Source organism: Triturus cristatus, chromosome 1_1, assembly GCF_964204655.1.
Source record: "Triturus cristatus chromosome 1_1, aTriCri1.1, whole genome shotgun sequence".
Lineage (NCBI taxonomy): Eukaryota > Metazoa > Chordata > Amphibia > Caudata > Salamandridae > Triturus > Triturus cristatus.
Window position 1 is genome coordinate 655,548,477 of NC_140579.1, and position 24,310 is coordinate 655,572,786.

A 24,310-nucleotide genomic window follows, 5' to 3' on the forward strand; every position below is an offset into this window, starting at 1 on the left:
ACAGCACACCACAAAATCCCTTTAGCCTTTCCTTGGTTGAAACAGCAAACTGCAGGCCAGCCCCAGAACACACAGCAAGAGCAGTCCTATCCATCAGTCTCTTCAGTTGTTTCTTCCTTGGCAAAGGTCCTCTTGACCACAAAGTAGCTCCAGTCTTGTTCACACTTGATCAAGCCATTCTCCAAAGTGCAGGGGCTTCAGCTCGCATAGTTATACCTCTCAATGGCTTTTAAGTCTTTCTGTTACAGGGGGCACTGACCCCTGCTCAAACCAGTTCTGGGTGCCTCCCTACCAGTGACACCTTCTTCCTTTGGTTAGTGGGGGTCTGAATTCTCAATCACTCAGCAGGAGATGGGACAATTGTTTTATAGCACCAGCCCAGGCCTCTTCACCTCTAGGGCTACTCCTCCCCCTACACTCCAGATGCAGGTCAGCCTGTGCTGTCTCACCACCTCCCCTGCGTCAAGACATTCCCCAGATCCTATCACTTTCAAATCCAGCCAGTCAATCCACAACCAGGCAGAGACACTCAGAAATGTTTAAGGCACAAAAACCCAGCCACTTCTGAAAGAGTGGCTTAGAAACACATAATGCAAAAACCATCTTCATAAAAAGATGTGATATTACAGGGTGAGTTCAGGCATACTAAACTTCACCTTTCCATCTTAAGCCTTTGGGAGGATAGGCTGGGAAACATATTACACAGCCTTCCCATTCTATTCTAATGTGCAAGATGGCCTTTCAGCAGTGAAAACGAAATGGAGATTATTTCACTGCCAGGACATGGTACACACCTTGGTACATGTCCCACCTTTCACATGCACTGCACCCTGTCCAGGGGGTAGCCTAGACCTACCATAGGTGTGCCTGATGTGTATGGAAAGGGATGGGCAGGATCTGGTAAGTGAAAACATGGCAGTTTAGGAAACTGGGCGCAGGCCCTGCAATGGCAAGCCTGAGTTCCCTTTTCAAACCTACTTGAGTGGGTGGCACAATAAGTGCTGCAGGCCCACCAGTAGCATTTGCATTACTAGCCCTGGCTCACATAGTGAACTTTACTAGGGTCTTCACTAGTAATACAACCTAGCAATAATGGACAACCAATTACCATTACACTGTATACTGGGAGCACTTGCACTTTGACACTGTTTTAGCAGTGGAAAAGTATCCAAAGCATCTAAGTTGGCAACACATGTCAGAAAAAAGGGGAAAAGCAAAAAGTTTAGGGAATTTTAGCCAAAAAGGGCCAAGTCCCACATGGAGATCTGGCCTATGGTGCTTGTGAGAAGTTGGCCTGATATATGCTGTCCACTAGTTATATTGGGAACCCTGTATCAGTCCAAACAACCCCTTATTGGTTATAGGTTAAAGACAACCTTTATTGAAAGCTATTCTAGTGGTAGCTATGGAGAGCAGCCTTCAGGCTAAGTCTTGAAGGAATGTAAAGCAGCTTGTTTTACCAGTCTATAATCTCTTGAGTCACTAAATGAAAGATATCCACACCAGGTATATATATAAAATATATGTATTTATTACTAAAAACACCCTCCTAGTCTATTTAGGAGACTAGAGGTCAAAATACATAAGTTACACTTCAATAATCACAGTAAAATAGCACAAATACAAGTCAGGCCCTAGGGGCGAGCCAAACCATATACTAAAATAGTGGTATAAGAACCACGACTTAACTAGACAAAAGACCTAGAGCCTGTAGAATCGCTGGGACCCCAAGGAACCACCCAAGGTAGTGACACAGGGGACCCACGGGGGCCGTGTGCAGTGTGTGAACACAGCTGCAAGCTCCTGTTAGCTTCTATTGGGAAAGTCGCGGTTAGATTTTTAAAGATTAGGGACACTTAGAAATGAGTCAGGACCAAACCCTTTTGTACTTAGGAAGTTCTAGGGCTAGCACCCACGGGAGCACTGGAGTACTCGTGTTACCTCACCCAGGGAAGCCAGGTGCTTAGATGTCTTTTGGTGTCGGGTCGCGTCGTCGATTTCAATGGGAGCTGGCGAAGATGTGCTGCTGCCGTGAAGATGCGAAGTGTCTGAAGAGATCCAAGCCTGGATCTAAGATGAGAAGAACCTGAAAGCACAGGGGACAGAGTCTGGGTCACTTGCTAGTGACCAGGAAGGCAATGAGCAGATGCCCACCGATGTCGGGTGATTTCAGGTGAAGGAGCTGAAGCTTGACTCTTTAGCCACGAGGACCAGGAGGTGTTGAGGACAACCAGGAGCTGGATTCGAGCTGTCCCACAAAGGATGTCGAGTGCTGCAGTGTCGGTGCCCAGATTGGACACAACAAACCTTGGCAACAGCAACCCATACAGAAACGAGAAAGATGCTTCGGTGCAGACCAGCAAGATCTGTGGGACTCACCACTTGGTGGGGAGTTAGGGCACGTCTGGAGCAACCAGGAAAGCCCAAGGAAATACAAAGTTACCCCCTCAGGGACCCACCATTCAATGGACCAGGGATCGCAAAGGGACCTCAAGACGAAACACAAAATGGCAACCCACAGGTCACTCGGAATGACCAGGCTGACAATCTTTGGTAGATTCAGTGCTCGGGGTAGGGGCTACAAGTTAGCCCAAGCACAACTTCAAAAGACGTCGAGAAGTCAATGCACTTGTAGAAATGCACGGTGACCAGGAGTTCCACGCTACTCACGAGGGCTGCGGGTCTCAGCTTTGCTGGGGACTCGGGTCGGCCTCTGATATGTCTGTAAATCCTCTTCCTGGGCTGCAAATACTTCCGAGTCTGGCAGGAGCTTCGATGATGCAGACCGGCAAATTGTTTTGTTGGTGCCTGCCAAGCAGAGGAGTCACTCCTTGACCCCAAGGGAGATTTCTTCAGTCCTCTGATCTTGAGCAGAGCATTGAAGGTCCAGGATTCAGCTTCAGAGTTTCGTCCAGGGTAATCTGAAGTTCTAAGGACTGGGGTCCCATACTTATACTAAGGTAGGGGGTTGGACATACTCTGGAGACCCACCTATGGGAGGGTTAGGAAAGAGGGGTGGCTACACCCATTTCCTTTGTCCAGTTTCACGCCAGAGCAGGGGCTGGAAGCCCCTGAACTGGTTTGAGCTGGACTATGCACAGGGACACCAAATGTGCCCCCAGTACAGGACTTCAAAGCACTCAGAGAGTGCTCCCACCCAGCCCCAATACACATAAGCCTGTCTGGGAGGTGGTTACACCTCCCTGTGACAGGAAATCTATTGTCCATGCCTCCCCTGCAGGAGTTTCGGTCAGCAGCAGGAGGCCAGACCCATGTCTGTGGCTGCAGCATCCATTTTGTGATGTCAGGACTCTATTAAGTTTCTACCAGGTATACCAGTGCTGTCATAGAAGGGTAGGATCATACTCCCACACCAGTTAGTGGTGTGGGGGTATGATTCCAAGGTGTTTGACACCAAACACAACATGTTTCCGTGCAGCCAGTCCAAAGTTAGCATTTTCCGTTTGGTTACAATGCACTTAAGAGTATATGGTCAGGCTGTACTGCAAATAGCATCAGAGAAGGGTCTCCGAACGCTGCAGAGGGGCTCTGCTCATGCAGGGGCACCCTCTCACATAAGAACCAAGCACTCTGCCTTCAGGATTGATAAGGCCTGTCATAGGAGTGACTTATAGGTTTATATGTGTGTGTATATATATATAGTGATCTACGTAACCTATATCACAGTAAGGGGTGCAGGCACCACCTTACCCAGGCTGCAGTAGCAGACCTGTGGTGTCATTTTGGGTGGCTTTCCAGGGGTGGCATAATACATGCTTCAGCCCCTGGTAGGCCTCTGGGGTACCTATGCCCTGGGTACATAGTATACCATATACTAGGGACTTATAAGGGCATCTCAGATCCAATCGGAACTGTACCTAAAGTACATGGAATCATTTTAGAGAGGAAGCAGCTAGGCTGGGACCCTGATTAGCAGGGTCCCAGCCCGACTAAAGTAAAAAAAACAGTGAAACACCAGCAAAAAGTGGGGGTAAACATGTGAAGCAGATCCTACTCTCCTACACAACCCCTCCCCAAACGCAGGGACTTTAAACTAACCTTGACCAGTTGAGTCTTCATGTTCTAAGTGGAAATATCTGGAGAGTTCATCTGCATTGGCATGGTCACTCCCAGGTCTATGTTCCACTGTATAATCCATCCCCTGTAGGGAAATGGACCACCTGAGCAATTTGGGATTTTCACCCATCTGTTTTAGCCATAAGAGGGGCTTATGGTCTGTCTGAACAATAAAGTGAGTACCAAATAAGTATGGCCTCAAATTCTTCAGAGCCCAAACCACAGCAAAGGCCTCCCTCTCAATGGCTGACCAACGTTTCTCTCTGGGGTCAACCTTCTGCTTATGAAAGTTACTGGTTGATCCTGACCTTCATCATTCAACTGTGACAGTACAGCCCTTTTTGGGCATTTTCATAGAGGTTAAGTCACTCAGGGGTGTCACTATTGATCCATACCCCTTGACAAATCTTCTATAGTACCCAGTCAGGCCTAAGAAGGCTCTCACCTGAGTCTGGGTAGTTGGAGCAAACCAGTCCATTATGGTCTGGATTTTGCTCTGCAATGGTTGAACCTGGCATCCACCTACAAGGTGGCCCAGGTACACAACCTAACTCTGCCCTATCTGGCAATTAGTAGCCCTGATAGTTAGGCCTGCTTTTTGCAGGGCTTCCAAAACATTCCTCAGGTGGACCAGGTGATCCTCCCAGGTGGAGCTAAAGACAGCAATATCATCTAGATATGCTGCACTATAGTCTTTCAGGCCTATAAGGACTTGATTCACCAACCTTTGGAAAGTGGCAGGTGCATTCTTCAAACCAAAGGGCATTACCACAAATTGATAGTGCCCACTAGGGTTAGAAAGTGCTGTCTATGCCTTTGCATCATCAGCTAGTCTGATCTGCCAGAAGCCAGCTGTTAGGTCAAATGTGCTTAGAAACTTGGCTGAGGCCAAAGTATCTATTAGCTCATCTGCCCTGGGGATGGGATGGGCATCAGTCCTAGTGACTGCATTGAGTCCCCTGTAGTCTACTCAAACCCTCATCTCTCTCTTGCCATCTGTGGTGTGAGGTTTAGGCACAAGGACTACTGGACTAGTTCAAGGGCTATCTGAGGGTTCAATGACTCCCAAATCCAACATCTTTTGGAGTTCTGTCCTTATACAGTCCCTGACATGGTCAGGTTGCCTGTAGATCTTATGCTTCACAGGTAGACTGTCCCCAGTATCCACTTCATGAGTGTACCAGGAGGTCTGACTTGGAGTCAGAGAAAACATATGTCTGAACTGGCTGTGAAGTTTTCTGCAGTCAGTTTGCTGCTGGGCAGTGAGGCTGCCTGCCAAGGCTACACCATCAACTGACCCATCATCAGGGTTCTGAGAAAGCAGGTCAGGGAGTGGGTCACTCTCTTCCTCCTGTCCTTCATCAGTAGCCATGAGCAAGCCCATGTCTGCCCGGTCAACATATGGTTTTAGTCTGTTGACATGAAGTACCCTGTGGGGACTCCTAGGGGTTCCAAGGTCTACCAAGTAGGTAATCTCCCCTTTCTGTTCAACAATTGTATGGGGGCCACTCCATTTGTCCTGGAGGGCTGCTGGGGCCACAGGCTCCAACACCCACACTTTCTGTCCTGGCTGGTAGACAGTCAGTACAGCCTTTTGGTCATGCCAGGCTTTTTGCAATTCCTGGCTAGCCTCAAGGTTTTTGGTTGCCTTTTTCATATACTCAGTCATCCTGGAGCGGAGAGCAAGTACATAGTCCACTATGTCCTGTTTGGGGGGCTTGAGAGGTAACTCCCATCCTTCCTTAACCAGACACAATGGACCCCTGACAGGGTGACCAAACAAAAGTTCAAAAGGGCTGTAACCAACCCCCTTTTGAGGCACCTCCCTTTATGCAAATAAAAATCAGGGCAAGAGTATGTCCCATCTTCGCCTAAGCTTTTCTGGGAGTCCTTTAATCATGCCCTTTAAGGTTTTGTTGAGCCTTTCAACTAAACCATTGCATTGTGGGTAATAGGGTGTGGTGAACTTGTAGTTCACGCCACACTCCTTCCACATAGCAGTCAAGTAACTAGACATGAAGTTTGCCACCCTGTCAGATACTACCTCCTTAGGAAAACCTACTCTTGAGAATACACTCAAGAGAGCTCTTGCCACCACAGGTGCTGTAGTGGTCCTTAGGGGAATTGCTTCTGGGTACCTGGTGGCATGGTCCACCACTACCATTATAAACCTGTGCCCAGATGCTGTTTGAGGATCCATGGGACCAACAATGTCAATCCCAACCCTCTCAAAGGGAACCCCCACCACAGGTAGTGGTATCAGGGGGGCCTTTGTGGTTTCACCTGCCTTGCCACTGGCTTGGCAGGTCACAGAGGAGCGACAAAACTCCTTAGTGTCTTCAGACATGTGGGGCCAGTGAAAGTGAGGGACAATTCTGTCCTTAGTCTTGTTCTGGCCCAGGTGTCCTGCTAGGGGAATATCGTGGGCTAGTGTCAATATGAAGCCCCTTAACTTCAGGGGTCTAACCAATCTCCTGGATGCACCAGGCTTGGGGTCTCTACACTCTGCATAAACTTTATGGGTGCCACTAGCATTCCCAGCAGCCTTATCAGCCGCTTGCTTTCTGAGGGGTTCAACAGAGGGGCAGGTTTTCTGCTCCTGGCTCAGATCAGACCTGGAAGGGCCCCCTGTCCCCAAGAACTCAACCTGGTCAGGTTCAAGCTCCTCTGGGACAGTTCCTTCTTCAGGCTCAAGATCATCTCCCTGAGGAGACTGATCAGCATTCTGAGTCAGGTGGGAAGGCACTACCTTAACCCTACTTCTCCTCCTCTTGGGAGGCACCTGGTCCATTATTCCAGAATCCAGGGCCTGTCCAGTTTTAGACATTTTGGCCTGTGACCTAGTCACAGCAAAGACATGAGCAGGGATCCCTAACATTTCTGCATGTGTCCTGAGCTCCACTTCAGCCCAAGCTGAAGTCTCTAGATCATTGCCAAGCATGTGCTGTACTGGTAGGTCTGCACTTACCACCACCTTCTTAAGGCCAGTTACCCCTCCCCAGGAGAAGTTAAGAACTGCCAGAGAATGGTCTGTTCTGACATTGCTAGCATTGGTCACTTGATACATTTCACCAAGTATAATCTGCCCAGGATCCACAAGATCTTTTGTCACCATAGTGACACTTGCTCCTGTGTCCCTGAATGCCCAAGCCTCTACTACATTTATTAAAGGCTGTTGTCTGCATTTGCCCAGGTTACTAGGGCTCACAAAGGGGGACATATCCATGCCCCCATCACAGACCAACACAGCCTGAGTTGGAACTCTGTCTAGGCCAGAGTCCATCTCAGAAACCAGGGTCAACCCTACTACACCCTTATTGTGAACATTGCCACCACCTATTGTAGCTGTGCTAGGGGGAACAGTTGCCTTAGGGGCAATGGTGGCTGGAGTAGATTCTTTGTACTTGGTGCAGTCACTGGTCCAGTGAGTTTTCTGTTTACAGATTTTGCACCAAGGTTTCTTTTGGCCTTTCCCTTGTTAGACTGTGAATCCTCACCTGAAGAAGATTTTTGGGGGCCTTGTGAAGACTTCTGGACTTTACCCTTCTCCCCACCCTTATCAGAGTTTTTAGGATCTTCCTTCTTGGGTTCACCACTTTGGTTCTGTAGCTTCTGCCTCAACCTGGTTCTAACCCACTTGTCTGCCTTCTTTCCAATTCTTGGGGAGAGGTCAGATCAGAGCCTACCAGGTAGGGTGCAACAGCTGATTGACAATTATTAAGGTTTGCGCCCTCATAATTAAATTGTACAATCCGTGATAGTCATGTACTTTACTGCCAAGTAACCAACCTTCCAGGGCCTTAGTAGCACAATCTACAAAGTCAACCCAGTCCTGAGTCTGTGCCTTTTGGGTATCCATGAACTTTAACCTGTATTGCTCAGTGGTTAGGCCAAACCCATCAATTAAGGCACTCTTCAGACTGTTGTAATCATCTGACTCCTCCTCTCTGTAGGAGAGTAGGATCTGCACTTATGTTGCCCCCACTTTTTTTCTGATGTTAACACTGGTTTCTGGCTATAGTCAGGCTGGGTCCCTGCTAATCAGGGACCCAGTCTCTCTGTTCTCTCTAAATGACTTGGAGTGCATATTAGATGCACTAGCGATTGGTTACTGTGGTGCCTTATGAGCCCCTAGTACATGGTACCTTAGGTACAAAGGGCATAGGTATTTCACAGGCCTACCAGGGGCTGCAGCATGTATTATGCCACCCCTGGGAAGCACTCACAATCTGACACCTCAGGCCTGCTACTGCAGCCTGGGTGAGGTAGTGGTAGCACTCCTCACAGAGGTATAGGTTCCTATATCTCACCATACACATACATAGAAACCTATCAGCCACCCCTATGGCAGGGCAGGCCCTATCAAACCTGAGGGCAGGGTGCTTGGTTTACAATGTGAGGGGGTGCCTCTGCCTGAGCAGGGCCCCTCTGCAACTGGCAGGGTCTATTCCCTGTGGCTGTTTGTGGATGCGGTTAAACCATATACTCTTAAGTGCATTATAACCTCCCGGTTAATGCTAAATTTGGAATGACTGCATCAAAACATGTCGTGTTTGGTGTCAAACATCTTGGAATCATACCCCCACACCAGTATGTGGGAATATGATCCCACCCTTCTAGAGCAGGTGACATGTACCTACTGTGGTAATACGGTAGAAATCTGAAAGAGCCCTGGCATCACAAAATGGATGCCACCAGCACAGACACTGAAACTCGCAGTGGAGGAGGCCCAACAATAGGCATCCTGTCACAGGGAGGTGTCACCACCTTCCAGACAGGATTTAGTGTATTGGAGCTGGGTGGGTGCACTCTTAGAGTGCTTTGAAGTCCTGCACTGGGGGAGCAGTAGGCTCCTCTGTGCATATGGCAGCTCAAACCGGTTCAGGGGCTACCAGCCCCTGCTCTGACGTGAAACTGGACAAAGGGAAGTGGGTGTAACCCTCCACCCCCCAGACCCTCCTAGAGGAGTGGTCATAGAGCTAGTCCCTCCCTTTCTTTTACTATAAGATAGGTACACCTTGCCATTGCAAGTTAGATAACCCTGGACGACGCTTTACAAGAAGAATCCTGGCCCTTCAACGTTCCACTACCTTTGGAAGATGGAAGAATCTCCCTTGGAGTCAAGGAGTGACTCCCCTGCTTGGCAGGCACCAAAACTTGAATCAACGGTCGCAGACTTTCCCGCTCCCGCCGGAGTCCGAAGTCCCTGCAACCCCAGAAGTGGATTTAATGACCTCTCGTTGGCCATTTTGAGTCGCCAGTGAAGCTGTGGCGTCTGGACCCCACGAGTGACGAGAAAACAGCAATACCTGGGTACCGTGCACTATTGTCGAGTGCAACCCCATCACGACGTTCTACGAACTTGTGCATTGGACCGATTGTGGCCCAAGCCTCCAGCAGGATTTCCCTCAAAAATCAGAGGCCTACCTCGTCCCGAGTGACCGTGGGCTCCTGTGAAGCAAATCCTCATGAGGCATCTTTGTGATCCCTTGCTTGTGGGTACCCTGAAGACTTCTTCATCAAACCAAAGGGCTCCCCTGGTTGCTCCAGGCCTGCCCTGACTTACCCTTGCTGGGTGAGTCCCTCAGACCTTGCTGGTCTGCACCGCTGACTTTTCTTGAATTCCACAAGACTTGCTGTTGCCAAGGCTTGTTGGCTCCAATCCGGTTGCCGACACCTCAGTAAGCTGCAGACTTCCTGGCACACTCTGAATCCAGCTCCTGGCCATCGTCGACACCTCCTGGTCCTCGTGGTGGAAGAGTCAAAATACCCTTGATCACCTGAAATCACCCGACTTCCGTGGGCATCCATCTTCCTGGCCCCGGGTCACTGGCAAGTGACTGTGAACACGGTCCCTTCTGCTTTCAGGTCATCTTCATCTTGAATCCAGCCTTGGATTCCACCGGACACTTCTCCAGTCTTCGTAAGCAACAAATCTTCTTTGGCTTGTGGGTCCCCTGAAGACTTTATCAAACCAAAGGGCTCCTCTAGTTGCTCCAGGCCTGCCTTACTCACCTTCGCTGGGTGAGTCCCTCAGAACTTGCTGGTCTGCACCATTGACTTTATTCACTTTTCACAAGACTTGCTGTTGCCGACACCTCAGTTAGCTGCAGACGTTGTGAGACACTCCGAATCCAGCTGCTGGTCATCGTCAATCTCTCCTGGACCTCGTGGGCGAAGAGTCAAAATACCCTCAAGCACCTGAAATTACCCGACATCCGTGGGCATCCATCTTCCTGGCCCCGGGTCACTGGCAAGTGACTGTGACCACTGTCCCTTCTGTTTTCAGGTCATCTTCATCTTGAATCCAGCCTTGGATTCCACCGGACACTTCTTCAGTCTTCGCAAGCAGCAAATCTTCTTTGGCTTCCATAGAAAACAGCGACGCGACCCGACACCAAAAGACACCTATGCACCCGGCTTCCCTGGGTGAGGTAACTCGTGCACTCCAGTGCCCTAGTGTGTGTTGGCCCTCTAATTACTTACCTTGTAAGTGGCTTGCTTGTAGACTTCCTCGAAGTACCCTAAAACTTTAAAAATCCAACCGCCACTTGCTCCATTGTAATCAATAGGGAACCCGCGGCTGTGTTCTCACACTGCACGCGTCTCCCGTGGGTCTTTTACTTACCTGCCTTGGGTGGATTAGTGAAGCCCCAGCGATTCTACAGGCCCTAGGCCTTGTCCCCTTGCAAGTCAACTTTACTAAACCTCTTTTTTAGTATATGGTCTGGTACGCCCCTAGGGCCCGAGCCATATTTGTGCTTAACTTATTGTGAAACGTTGATATTTGAATGTGTTCCTGGCTTCTAATCTCATAAAGAGATTAGTAGAGTGTGTCTAGAAATAAATACATATATATTTGATATATATACCTGTGCGGTGTCCTTTCATTTGGTAATTCAAGTGATTATAAGGTAAAACAAGCTGCTTTACATTCATCTGAGATTTAGCCTGAAGGCTGCTCTCCACAGCTATCACTAGGATAGCTTTCTTTAAAAGGTTGTCTTAAACCTATCTACCATAAGAGTCGAATTGGACTGGTGCAAGGTGGCCACTATAACTAGTGACCAGCATATGCCAGGCCAACTGCTCACTACTGTTCTATGTTAGGATTGTAACTTCTGAACTGCAAGTAACACAAGAATCTCTGTGACAAAGGCAGTAACCCACTGAGCTATCTAAATAAAATACAGCTTATCTGCATTTCAAAACTACCAACAGGCAAAGGACTGCTCTCCAGCAGGATCATTAATCACCAGTTCTCTGGACATTTATTGTTGTCTTGCATCCATGGCCATGATAATGATAAAAACAATTTAAATGAAGCATACACAAAGTATTTGCCTTGCTGGGCCTGTGCAGATTTTAAAAATAAAGACAAATATTAACACATTCTCTTACCTACTCCTTGTGTCACAGCCTGATCTGATAAGCAGCTGCAGGAGTCAGGAAAGGTGAATCAGAATAAAAAAACTTATTTTCTCCAATGCCGAACAGAAATGGAAATATGCAATGCAGCACAGGACGGTAGGCAAAGGTTACTCAGTGTCAAATACAGAATTTGTTCCCTTCACCATGCCCCTATTGTACTTGCACAACGCAGTCCACCTTTCTAAACAAAATTGGATGATTGGGGATGGCTGTGAGACAGAGCCCAGGCCCAATTACGCATCTCCCAGAATAGGAAGAACAAGCATTTACAATGCAATGGTCTCGGCATTGTTAAAGTTAGAGCTATTGGCATTGCTCATGACATTATTTTTGTTTATGTTTTTGTTTTAAAACATTTACAGAAACAGCATTGTTATTTACAATGTCAATAGCTTAATCACTCTCAAATGCGAGATCGAGCTGCAGTCACCTGGGGGGTGGGGGTTGTTAGAGTAGACTGCAGCTAAACTAACTAGTAAACTAAAAGCGCAAAAAAAAAAGAAGAGGCACCAACGAGTGTATTGATAAAATAAGAGTAGAAACTACAGAAAGAACCGAATTGCACCAATTGTGTGCGAAAGAATGAGTGGAATTTTATAAGAAACCATGGATAAAGTAAAAATGACATGGAATAAGGCAGACAGAAAGACATCAACGAAGAGAGCAAGGCATTTACAGAAATATAGGACAGGTTAAACTGCTACTTAGTGAAGGGCGGGGGGGGAGGGAGGAAAATGTGAAATAGAACAGGAGGAAACTTGAAATAAACCGCGTAAAAAATACAATTAAAATAAAAGTAATAAGCATGACGATAACCACATGGTAATGAAAAAGTGTGGAAGCGACAGACAATGGGTATGAAAAGGAAGTGTTAAATATGGAAACAAACTCGCAAAAGTATGATTAAAAGGCACAAAAAAGCGTTCTCTGCATGGAACGAGTCAATAAGCAAGTGGCAAGGGATCTGGGTGGAGAGGAGTAGAATGACAAAGATGGCCGTTAAATGCGGGGGCGGGCACAGAGCAACAAAATACTAAGAGGGATGCAGCTAACCGGGGGAAAGAAAACAAGAGGAGCAGAAATGGCTAAGAAAAGAAGCAGCATGGGAAATGGCTACGGTGAATCAAACCTTTGTAAATAAGTGAAGCAAGGAAGAAAACGGGCAAGACCACACGTTATGTAAGTGAGTAGAAAGAAAATGTTCAATGCAGAACTGTGGGATACACAGCGGTACCGCCCATGGTAGGTCGATCAACGTCACCGAGTGGAGTACAAACGTTTGCAAGAGAAATCACCGCCACCAGAAAGCTGGCTTCAGAGAGAATACAAGCATTTACAATGCAATAGGTCTCACATTTGTGAGAGTTTAAGCTATTGGCATTGTAAATAACAATGCCTTTCATTTATCTGTTTAGAAAAACAACACATGAATAAAAGGCATTGTCATTTACAATGCCAATAGCTCAAACTCTACCAAATGCGAGACCTATCGCACTTTACAAAGTGGAAGAAGTTGAAGTTCAGCACAAGGGTCGTTTTTAAATAGGGGGGAAAACAATGTAAAGAAATTAACAGGATTAAATCTACTAAAAATGGTACTTAAGTTCAACGAATAAATACTAATTAGTACCTGCAGCTTATGTGTGCTGCAACATGTGTTGTGTGACTTAAGTATCCTTCCTGAGATCAGATAAAGCATCTTTACTTATTCAAAGGTCAAAATGATATTTCCTTTTCCAGGTGGATGTTAAGATGGTGCTCTGTGGGAGCACAGCTGCATGTCTAATCCACCGGTTCAGAGAACACTTCAGAAAAAATTGTGCTGATCCACAGAGCTGAATCCAGAGGCAGACGTGGTCCGTTCCTATAGCTTCCCAATGTGGTTAGGCAAAGCAGAAGGAATTGTTTTTAAGCATGTCCTTCAGGAGGTGGAAGGGAAGTCTCGGATTCACCAACCTGGCATAAATTCAAACTGTTCACGGTGTCACCGCCTCCAACACAAGTAGTGCCAGTGGGTCTGACAGCAATGCCTACCTTTCCCACATAGTGATGCAAAGCATTAAACAAACAATATTGCCACCCTTCAAAAGGATGCAGTAATTGCTTTTTGCATGGGATGCCAATAGGTGGCAGAATAGTGATGTTTGTCACTTCCTTATTATGGTCCTACAGCTTGAAGCAAAGCGGATATATTTTATCTGTACTGACACTATGTGCCCCTACAAAAATTGATTAATCTAAACCTGCAAAATACAATACCAGATGTAAACTACCATATACAAAAAAAGGTTGTTGCAATTTTTAAATATTAAGACTGCAAGTCAAGATTAATGTAAAGAAAAAAAGTATGCGAGCTCTGGAAAAGTATGCCAGGCATACGATGTATGGCTATGTATACAACATGAGACAGATACGACCTCCAGTCATACACTCAATATTTGAAATCCTCCAGTTTACAGCCTGTTTGTTTTATCATTATACGCTATTCGTGTATGTAGCGCAGTTTGGCACTATATCCAAAAATCTGATTGGACTAAACAAAAAAAATGCTACTGTGAAATATTCATAATAGTTTATAGGAGGTTGTGTGATAGCAGCAGTGGCCAGAGGTTATCCCAATAGACTCATAAGACATGCTTACAAGAGAGCCAAATATTATGATCGAGAGGCACTACTGGCAGGTTCGGCCCGTACGTCTAAGGACCAGTTGGTCTGTGTTATCAATCACTCACCTCTGAATCATAAGATCAGGAATGTTATTATGAAGAATTGGAAAATTCTGAACAGCGATGAAAATGATACTCAGCTGGAACAACCTATAGTAGCTTACCGCAGAAATCGCAATTTACGCGATCTCCTGGTGCACACCAGACTAGACCAACCGAACACAGCACGTCAACTAACAGTTACAGGTCTGCCCATGATTCTGGGCAATCACAGGTGTGGTTCCTGCCATGCCTGTGAGAGTGCCTTAGTCACTGACTGTTTTGAATATGAGGGCAAAACGGTGAAATTGAAAACCCTAACTAATTGTAGGAGTCACAACATTGTATATATGCTAGTCTGCCCATGTGGATTAGCATATATCGGTGAAACAGCACGTGAATTTCGGGTGAGATACAGCGAGCACAAATCAGCTGTGAGAAATAAGAAACTCACAGCCCCACTGGTACAACACTGTATAGAGAAGGACCATCTTGAAAGTGACTTCAAATGGCTTATCATAGAAAAAATCTACAGTAAAAGAGGGGTAGCCATGGAAACCATTCGCAAACAACGTGAAACTTTCTGGATGTATACTCTAAACAGTGTGAAGAAAGGTCTAAATCAAGAGATACAGTGGTATGTGACCAAGACCTGGTGAGGTACTAGTGATCTTAAGGAAATGTAATATATCTATTTCATACTAAACAATCTGGTGAGTAATCTGTCCTAGAATCATAAGGTGAGCCAATAAACTATCACAGTACTTAATTTCTGAAATATCAGAAATAACAGATGAACGTGGAGTAGACAAATCCTATAGCATTAGTCTTGAGTTTAATTGGGCAGTTGTGCATGTAAAGCAGACCCTCATGTCGATTCTTCACCCCTGTACTTTTTTTGGTTCAGGCAATGGACTCTATGTCATCGGTTCAATAATTGGTTTGGTCAAACGCATTTGAACTGGACAATTCTGGTACTGGCTGAAATTGGTGAGATCCGAATAGATAAGTGCGCGATGTGAGGCGATAGCCTCTATCTCGTAAGGCATACCAACAAGGGAATGTATTATGAGACAACAAGACATACGAAATGTTCTCCATCCCCTAACGAGGAACAATAAAGTTATACAAACTTTTATTTAAAAAAAACGTCTGGCCTGCAAATTGTCAACATAATGCTTTCTGCACGATTTTTACAAAAACACCTAACATCGTTTGAACCAAACTAATGAATGGATGTAGTTTCTAACTTTTGACCTCGCTAATCGTGATCGTAGAACGGTCACTGTTAAAGAAACCATTACACGGAACCTATTTTAAGATGGTGCCTAACAAATCATAACAAGCAGTCCTCTTTCACTTCCACTGAATGTAGCGGTGAATGGCACCCACTGATTTAACATTACTATTCCTAATTGGTTAAGCTAAAGTATATTAGGTAGCGCGGGACACGACGCTGGCGTGCTGCCGGTTTGCGGTTGTCGGTCACTCAAGGATGTATGCAGACGAGAATGGGATAGAAGGTAAGCCGTTCGCGTGTATTAACACATTAGAATGTAGCGTTTTAAAAAATCTTTTGATTTATCGACACTAAAACATAGCCTAGTGTAACTTTAGGTTGTGTCCGGTTATCCCTAGATTCGACTTTGACAATCTGATGGTACTTCATTGTCCAGTGAACGGACCTGCTTCAGAATTTACCTAAAGGTTAGTTATGAGATTAGGGTGTTATTGGTTCAACTCTAAATCTATATGAGTCCTTGCGCACTCGCTTTCGCTGCTAGAATAATGAGACAGTGTCAGCAGTCCCTAGACAATTATTGATGACTTATATAATGCTAATATTCTAAGACAATCGGAATTAGCGTGTTGATGTAAAGATCTCTCCCCCCCCTTTTTTCCGCTTTTCCGAAAAATTACATCATCGTTATAAATTCATGGGATTAGGTTAAATTGTTCTTAGAGGTTGCGCACCACTATAGACAAAGAGGGTTTACCCCTTTTTTAGATACGGGTATGCCATTCAGGAAATTGCGCCCCTTACATTAATGATAATAAGCAACAATGAAGGGCGCTTAACAATTATTGCTACCACCCAGCCTAATGCAGACGAACAGAATCTGTTTTCTTTTTTCCAGCAATCTAAATAAGGGTATCTAACCTTTACTTAACGATCAAAATCGAAAATACAGGCACACTAGCTTGGTAGTACGCGAGACCGAAACTTAGCAAACCGTGACCTTTTGGAGAAGGTTAGGAATATTTTTGACAAACCAATCAGGTAACAGAACAGTGAACTCTTTTTGTAATGAATTATCTGCAATTCTTGCTGCGAATTATACAATGTGTCTTTTTGTACCTTTGATTAAAGGACATCTAGAGACACAATAAACCTTGATGGATTGGATGTCCCACAAAAGACGGGTCAATCATATTGTCGCAAATCTTTTAAAAGAAATTTAAGTAAGTTTCTTTTTTGAATAACGACTTAGTGGTAGTAATATCACTAAATATAGGACCACCTTGGTCTTACACTGGGTGCTTGGTGGTGGCATTTGAAAAACTACCTTTCCTGTTTCTTTTTCTAGAACCACGATGTGTACGTTATTGCATACTACATACTAGCTGCATAAATGGAAAGTGAGCTACCTAACTAGCTGCATAAATGGAAAGTGAGCTACCAAATTAGAATTATAAATGCAGCTTTCCCTCTCTAGTATAATAATTCTTCTCTCCCCCTTTTCACTTGGACTTTACAATTCTGCTCTGATGCATTATGTTTTCTGATAAACTGGTGTTCACCTAACATGTGAAGCATTTCCTTTTCTGTATAAATATATAGGGAAATTTTGGGCCAATTATTTATTGCCTTTTATCTACGTGTTGTTTCAGGTTTTCCTGGGGCCTTTTCTGTTTTTGAAATATACATCTGGTCCTGATGAAGATGGCAACATTGCCATCGAAACGCGTCGACCACTGATCTTGTGATACTAAGATCCTGCTTTTGCAGTGGTTTCACTAATTTCAGATGACATTGACGTATTTCATGTTCTAAATGTTGAGTACATGAGAAAACAAAAAAGAAGTTTCTATTGTCGTTGTTTTTGCTTCATGTATGAATGTGGAATGTGTGGGTATGGATATGAATGAGAAGGTATGTTGTTATAATATTTTTGCTTTATAGTTCATGTGCCCTAGGATTGCTGTCTATATGATGCTGTTTTACTGTAATGAATTTAATCAGTGTTTATTATATATGATTTGATCATGATAAATGTATTAAATTGATCAATGACGAATTGAATAAGTCAAACAACAAAAAATAAAATTAACAAAAATTATTATAAAAAAAACTTTTTTCTTGTGTGTAGCATCATTGCTTTTAGACCTGAATTTTTCCCTTGTACAATTAATTTGTTTGTTTTAAAAAAAAAAGAGGTCGTGAGGGAAGATTTACTATTTGTCAGTGTTTATTTCCCCTTTTTCCCTGACCTTGAGTTCATTTGAAGGGGTCCCATTTTTTTGCTGAGCAGCAGTGGCAAGAGCCTGAGGAGCGTGGAGAGAGATCAGCCTGCAGAGCGGCTTCTTTGGCAAGGCTGCAAGAGCAGACCTCGGCAGAGACAGAGGCCGGGAGGAGACGTGCCATACCAGGCACTGTGCCTGCACACAGACCGATAGAGGGGCCACGCAGGCACAACCCGACCCAGGGCCCCAGCACACAGAAAGACACACAGTGCTAAACAGGCAAGCAACCTCTGCACAGACACGGGCAGAGCCCCGGGAAAGAGCCTACGGTCTGGGCCCCAGAACGAAGAGCAAGGCTGCACCTCCCCCTGCACCCCAAGGGCATGGAGTGCTTCAGCAGCCCAGGTAAGCACCGGGGGCTGCGGGCTCTGCTGCAGTTCAGGATCGGGGCGCTGGTACCGGGGGAGAGGCACGTGCCGCTGTGAGTGTGTGCATGCGGTGCCTGCCATATGTCTGCTGACCTGGTCCCCTCCGAGCAGGGCTGCGCTGAAGCAGCAGACGGCTCCTGCCGATGGGCCAAAAGAAGACTGCTGCAAGGGCTGTGTGTGCTAGGAGGAGGGGGGAGAGCTTATAAAGTGATTATAACATGAAGTGGAATGAAAAAGAGGCGGAAGCAGCCACGGGCTAAAGCATGTAAACAATTACGTTTAAAAAGCTCTCAGAAAACAGGGTATAACAAGGCAAGCGTAAGTACACTGTACTTTACCGGTGCTCTTGAAACTTGCAAGGAAGTGAGCTATCCGCTGCGAGAACGAGACAGGAGGCTGCAAACAAGCACACCACCGCCTTTCTCCGAGGTGAAGCAGAAATGCCTCGGAGAAACACAGCGGTGGTTTCTGATTCGGGAGCGTGTTTTTCTTTTTCTCTCCTCTTGCCATTGGCTGGAGGAGAGAAAAACACGCCCAGCGAAAAGTAACAAAAAAAAACACGCCCCCGAATCTGAAAAGGACGGGGCTTGTTTTGCGAGACAAGCCTCTTCTCCAATGGCTGGCCAGCATTTAAGAGGCCAGCCAATGGAGAAGAGGAGAGAAGAGGGGCGGGTTCAAGCCCCTCTTCTCCAAGTCATTAAATCTCGCAAGCGAGACTGCGCAAGCGCAGCCTTCACTAGCCGAGAACTAAAAAATGGGTGGTCTCGTCTTTGTCCAAGTTAGAGCATTTGTTGTATGCCTATGTATAGTGTCATGTCCATACATATTCACATCGCATATATGTATGTACATACATAAATATACATAGAACGACGTTAATCAGCAATGTAGATCAGATTTGGTAAAACATTAAACACACATCTTCTAGAAAAACAGTAAACATGTACTTGAGAAACCTAGTAGCTACACAAACAGCATGTATGAAAAAAACACTTCCCACATATAAAATCGACCTTACCTTACACTGGCTGCGCAGTCAGGTCCTACCGCTAACTATGGAACGTTACCCAATATAGCAACCAAGGCTGATTCGACACAAAAGAACGTAAATAACAAAATAAGAAAAGCATATTCGACAGTTTCAAAACAAATATGTATTTTCTGCATAAGCATACTATACACCTTGAAATTTCTGGAAAAACAGTAAACATATGCTTTCAAAACACAGTAGCTACACAAACAGCATGAATGAAAAAAACACTCCCCAAACATAACATCGACCTTACCTTACAGTGGCTGCGCAGTCCGGTCCTACCGGTAACCATGAAACGTTGCACAATATACCAACCCAGGCAGATTTGACACAAAAGAACATAAATAAAAAACGAAATAAGAAAAGCATATTCGACAGTTTCAAAACAAATAACTTTTTTCTACATAAGCACACAATACATCTTTTATGTAAGTAACACATCGTAAAAGTGAAGTGAGGCTGAAAGGGTGTTAATAGATGCACCGCATTGCAAACCGCGCTGCTAAAATATATATAGTCAAGAAAGAAAAGCTGCGCAGAGCGGCTGCGTGTCGATATAAAGTATTTAGATTGAGTAGTAATTTAAAACAAATTAAGCGCAGACATTAAAAGTATACATTTGTTTGCACTGGATGACGCTTTAAACAAACAGCAATGGTAATAGATACAGGCTAAACAACCTTTTACTAAGCAAATGCCCACAAATGGGATATAAATTTTAACATCCCATAGTAGCTAAAGCATATCAATTTACAACAGTGTCCTTTAAGATTATATTTTGACAATATATCCATATAATGACACCGAAAAAGTCCCTACAGAGAGCTACATTCAACAAATATTGTATTGTAAAGGTACACAATGTTGGAGGGCCTAAAAAGTCTATACTGCCTTGTTTGGAGAGGAAGAAGCTGAGTGTAAAAGGTCCAACATATGCACGCTAAACATACCACTTGGCGTTCACTCGCTAATTCGGAAGTGAGATAAAATGGTGATACAGATTACAGATCCCGTATCCCCGACCAGTCACCTAACAATTAGCTGTAAAGATTGTATCTGCGGGGACGGAAATGTGTGCCTAGACACATGTTGCCTAATGAAAAGTACAAACCATGTCCAAATGCTAATAAAACACCCTTTTAGTTTGCTCTAACCTAAGCACACATGTAAGGAAAGCAAACAAACTATTCAAAGTACATCTACTTTACCTTAATTGTAGTGACATTTTTGTAAGTTTAATTTACATCACAAAATCTGCGCCCCGGACAGTTTTACCGCTACCCACAAACATTTAAAAAGTTTTTAAAAAAACGCAGATTCAATAAAAAAACAACATACATCAACAATGTAGAAAAGCATTTGTAAACATGAAAAGCAAATGAAATGTTTTTATACTATGCATAGACATACACACTGTGTTATATTTTTCACGAAATTCAATGAGTAAATTGTATACAAATAATTATTAGTTCTCAAGAACTGTAACTTACCCTCGGAAGGTCGATGCGACTTTCCTAAAAATATGACTGGCCGCTGGTCCGACACAAACGACATATAAACACCTCAAGTTTCTTGACTTTAGTCCGCCCCAAAAAATATATGTAAACCAAATGCAAGCACTCCAAAACACACAAAATCTGTTAACCTTACCTTAAAAACAACTACCCCTCCCCTCCCCCCCGCCCTGTATACCACCGAAGCATTCTTTGGAAAACAGCACAGTTTTAATCTAAAAGCAACAAACCATTGCAAGTCAATGGAGGTTACCTCACTTGTAGCAGCATCCTTGTTCTTAGTGTCCCAGTTGTTTGTATTGCTTGCTTACTGTAGCGCCTTGACAGCAGGCTTTAAAAAAATTTAAAAAACGCAGATTAGGTACAGAAAACATCATAATTGAAAAAGCAGCAGTGTAGAGAAATCCACACTGTTTTAATCCTGTATCTCAATTTGCAAAGAGAATACAAATACAGTAGACCTTAAAAAACAAAAACGCAGAATAGGTGCCGAAACCAAACCTAAGTGAAAACGGGGCGGCATAGACAAATCTACACTGGTTAATACTGTATGAAAAGTACATTTGCAAATTAAATACAAATAACTAAGTGTAACTTCTCGTAACCATAATTTAGCAACTTCCCCGAAGATAGCAATGGCCGCAGATTCCCTACGAAAGTACGCGAATCAACATTATTACAAGCACATTACAAATATTACAAAATCCAACAAAATTTTCCTTACTGCAGCATACAAAACTGTTCCTTTATTATTAATCCATGCCCCGAAATAGACTTATCTTGTGCAGGTGTCCCCATTGCTCGCTTCCTGGAGGGCCTTCAAAAAGTCCTAAAAACCAAAACAGACAAACAGTGATTAAGGTCTGCAAAACAAATGACGAAAAGAAACAAACATATGGAATAAAGCCATACACACTGTGTCCTATTTCTCCACAAAATAAATGTGCAAACAAAATACAAACATCCCAAACTCCTTAATAGGTGCAACTTACCTTACAAAGGCTGCACCCCGTCCTGTTCTACCGCTTACCGGAACATTCATGAAGATACCGATGACGGCAGAATCGGAAAAAAAAAACGAGGTAGATCAACAATGTAGAAAAGCATTTTGAAACATCCAAAACACAGCCAAATTGTTGTAAAGTTAGCATAGAGACATACACACTGCGTTATATGTCTCCCCAAACATAATGCGTAAAGAAACCTAAAAAATAGATAAGTTAAACTTAATGTACAAAGGCAGCGCCCCGCCCTGTTCTGCCGCTTACCACGGAACCTTCTCGAAGGTACCGATCCCTGCAGATTCGACAGTAAACTACGTGGAATAGCAATTTGGAAAATAGTTTGAGAAACATTCAAAAACACATCTAAATATTTGTAAACTAATCATAAAGACCTACACACTGTATTTTATTTTCCACACCAAAATAAATATTTTAAATCAACCTCCAAAAGCTATAGTCCTAAATAAGTGTTACGTACCTTACAAAGGCTTTGCCTCGTCCAACCACTCACCATGAAACATTCAAGAAGATACCTATCCACGCAGATTCGACATAAAACGCAGTAGACCAACAACAAGGTGAACAAGCATTTACAATGCAATGGTCTCGGCATTGTTAAAGTTAGAGCTATTGGCATTGCTCATGACATTATTTTTGTTTTTAAAACATCTCTCTCTCTCTCTCTCACAAAAATAAGACTTATTTTTGTGTGAGAGAGAGAGAGAGAGAGATGTTTTAAAAACAAAAACAAAAATAATGTCATGAGCAATGCCAATAGCTCTAACTTTAACAATGCCGAGACCATTGCATTGTAAATGCTTGTTCTGTTAATTTGTGGTGGGATGTTTGACTCTTTTCATCTGCAAGAGCCCATCAGAGGTGGTGAAGAAAAGGGGCAGGGACTGGAGCAGTTGGTGGCACTGGCTGAGGGGGTACAAATTATTGAGAAATTACAGACCACATTTTTTAGGCACGTCACCTCAGTAATCCCATGTCATATGTGGCACTTTAAACTTGCCCGCCCATTTATGCCCACAGCACTTTGCATTCTGGGACTTGTAGGTTTGCCCTTCCCTTTTGTCAGTTTTATATAGCTTGAACATGTCCTAAGAGCATTGGAGTGCTTTACGCGAGCACCAGATCACATTATGCGAGGTCTGTTTCATTTTTTTCATTTTATTTTACTTTTTTTTTTTAAAGCGAAACCAGGGACACTGTTCAGAAATATATATATCAGATTTTTAAAACTGTGGAGCCAGGCTTCGGTCACGGTATCAGCAAAGGGAGTTTCCTGAGGGAAACGGGGGTGGAATTTCCGTAGTTTCGGGAGATGCCCCAGATAAGGTCTTTTTTCAAAGTTTTGTGTCTACCATTGTAACTTCGAGTCAGGACTGACATATGCATCCCAGGAGGCAAAGCGAAGTCGCTTAAAAATGACAACGAGTTCAAGGTGTGACGTCATTGCAGCTCCAGAGCGGCCCTAGGCGAGGGTTTGGCGTCACGGCCAGGGCTGTCGCCTTTGGAACTGCGGTCGCAGGTTCTAGTCTATCTCAGCGTCCTGATCTGAGCAAATCATTTAATCCACATGCCTGATATATGAATATGTCTATGTGTAAGGTAACAAAAAGTCACCTAAAGCACTCCAATACATTCGGGTCGAGTTCGCACTATATACAATTGCAAATAAAGCAAGGAGCTAGAGACACACATATACGTTTGGTGAAACTGGGAGACCCAGGAGGAAGCTAAAGAGCAGGGACAGCGGGAGCAACAGTAACTTCCTGAAGCTTTATGTGCAGCGCTACGAGACTGCCAACATAGCAATCGGTGTGCTATACTAGAACAAAGTGTGACTCGACCATCCAGTCACCCCCCTCCTCCATGAGCTGTAAGAGGACACCAGCGGGGACGCCCAGCTTTGAGTTTAGGAAGTTTCGGGCTCGTAAATGGTGGTTTTGTTCGCCGGGGTTTGCATCACAATGTAAATTGGGGGTGGGTGAGGTAAGGAGGGGCCTGGGGAGATGCAGAGGCATGTGAAAGTCCCAGGAGATTCCACGGACTCCCCACCCCCTACTGGGGGTAATCAAGCAGGAGAGCGCTTCCAATTAAACATACTTCAAAATCAGAGTGCTGTCATCACAGAGGTCACACACAGTGCCCAGTGTGTACGGGGACCCTCAGTATGAGAGTGGTGAGCCTGGTGGGTTCTTCTGTCTGTGTGTGGGCTGTCTGTACCCTGCAGTCCCTCAGTATGAGTAACGCCTGTGCAGCTCGTCCTATTCATGGTTTGCACGTGGCCGCCTCAGTTACGGCCGTGGCCCACCGGCCTGTGCCAAAGGTGGCCAGCCGCCTCAATCTTGGTAACTAAAGACACTGTCCCGGACCTGATCGTGTCATCTATACATCTGTGATTTCAGGTTTGTTAGCCTAGTTCAATGGATGCAACACATGACTACAACACCCAGAATGCACTAGGCTATCACACACAAATCCAGGACTCGACACAGGTGATGTGGCCTTACTATGACATGAAATGAAAAGGAACTTCCGTGCACTTTACTCTCGCTGTGGATGGAAGAAAGGAGCAAACCAGCTAATCTGTTAAGTGTTCGATATCTGCGGTTTAACATCAACAACAGCATAAACACGTGGG

The 24,310-nt window shown here is 44.6% G+C and overlaps 1 protein-coding gene across 1 annotated transcript in view; it reads right to left on the reverse strand.

Annotated features, from left to right (window-relative positions):
• The window catches only part of LOC146870796 (uncharacterized), a 48,298-nt gene extending 26,464 nt beyond the window's left edge, over positions 1-21,834 (reverse strand). Inside the window, exons 1-4 of the mRNA XM_085646744.1 lie at positions 21,646-21,834; positions 21,378-21,482; positions 20,907-20,984; positions 19,393-19,417 (exon numbers count right to left, since the gene is read on the reverse strand). The gene's annotated coding sequence lies outside the window, so the exon portion shown is untranslated. The remainder of the gene's footprint in view (positions 1-19,392; positions 19,418-20,906; positions 20,985-21,377; positions 21,483-21,645) is intronic.
• Positions 21,835-24,310: the final 2,476 nt, after the last annotated feature.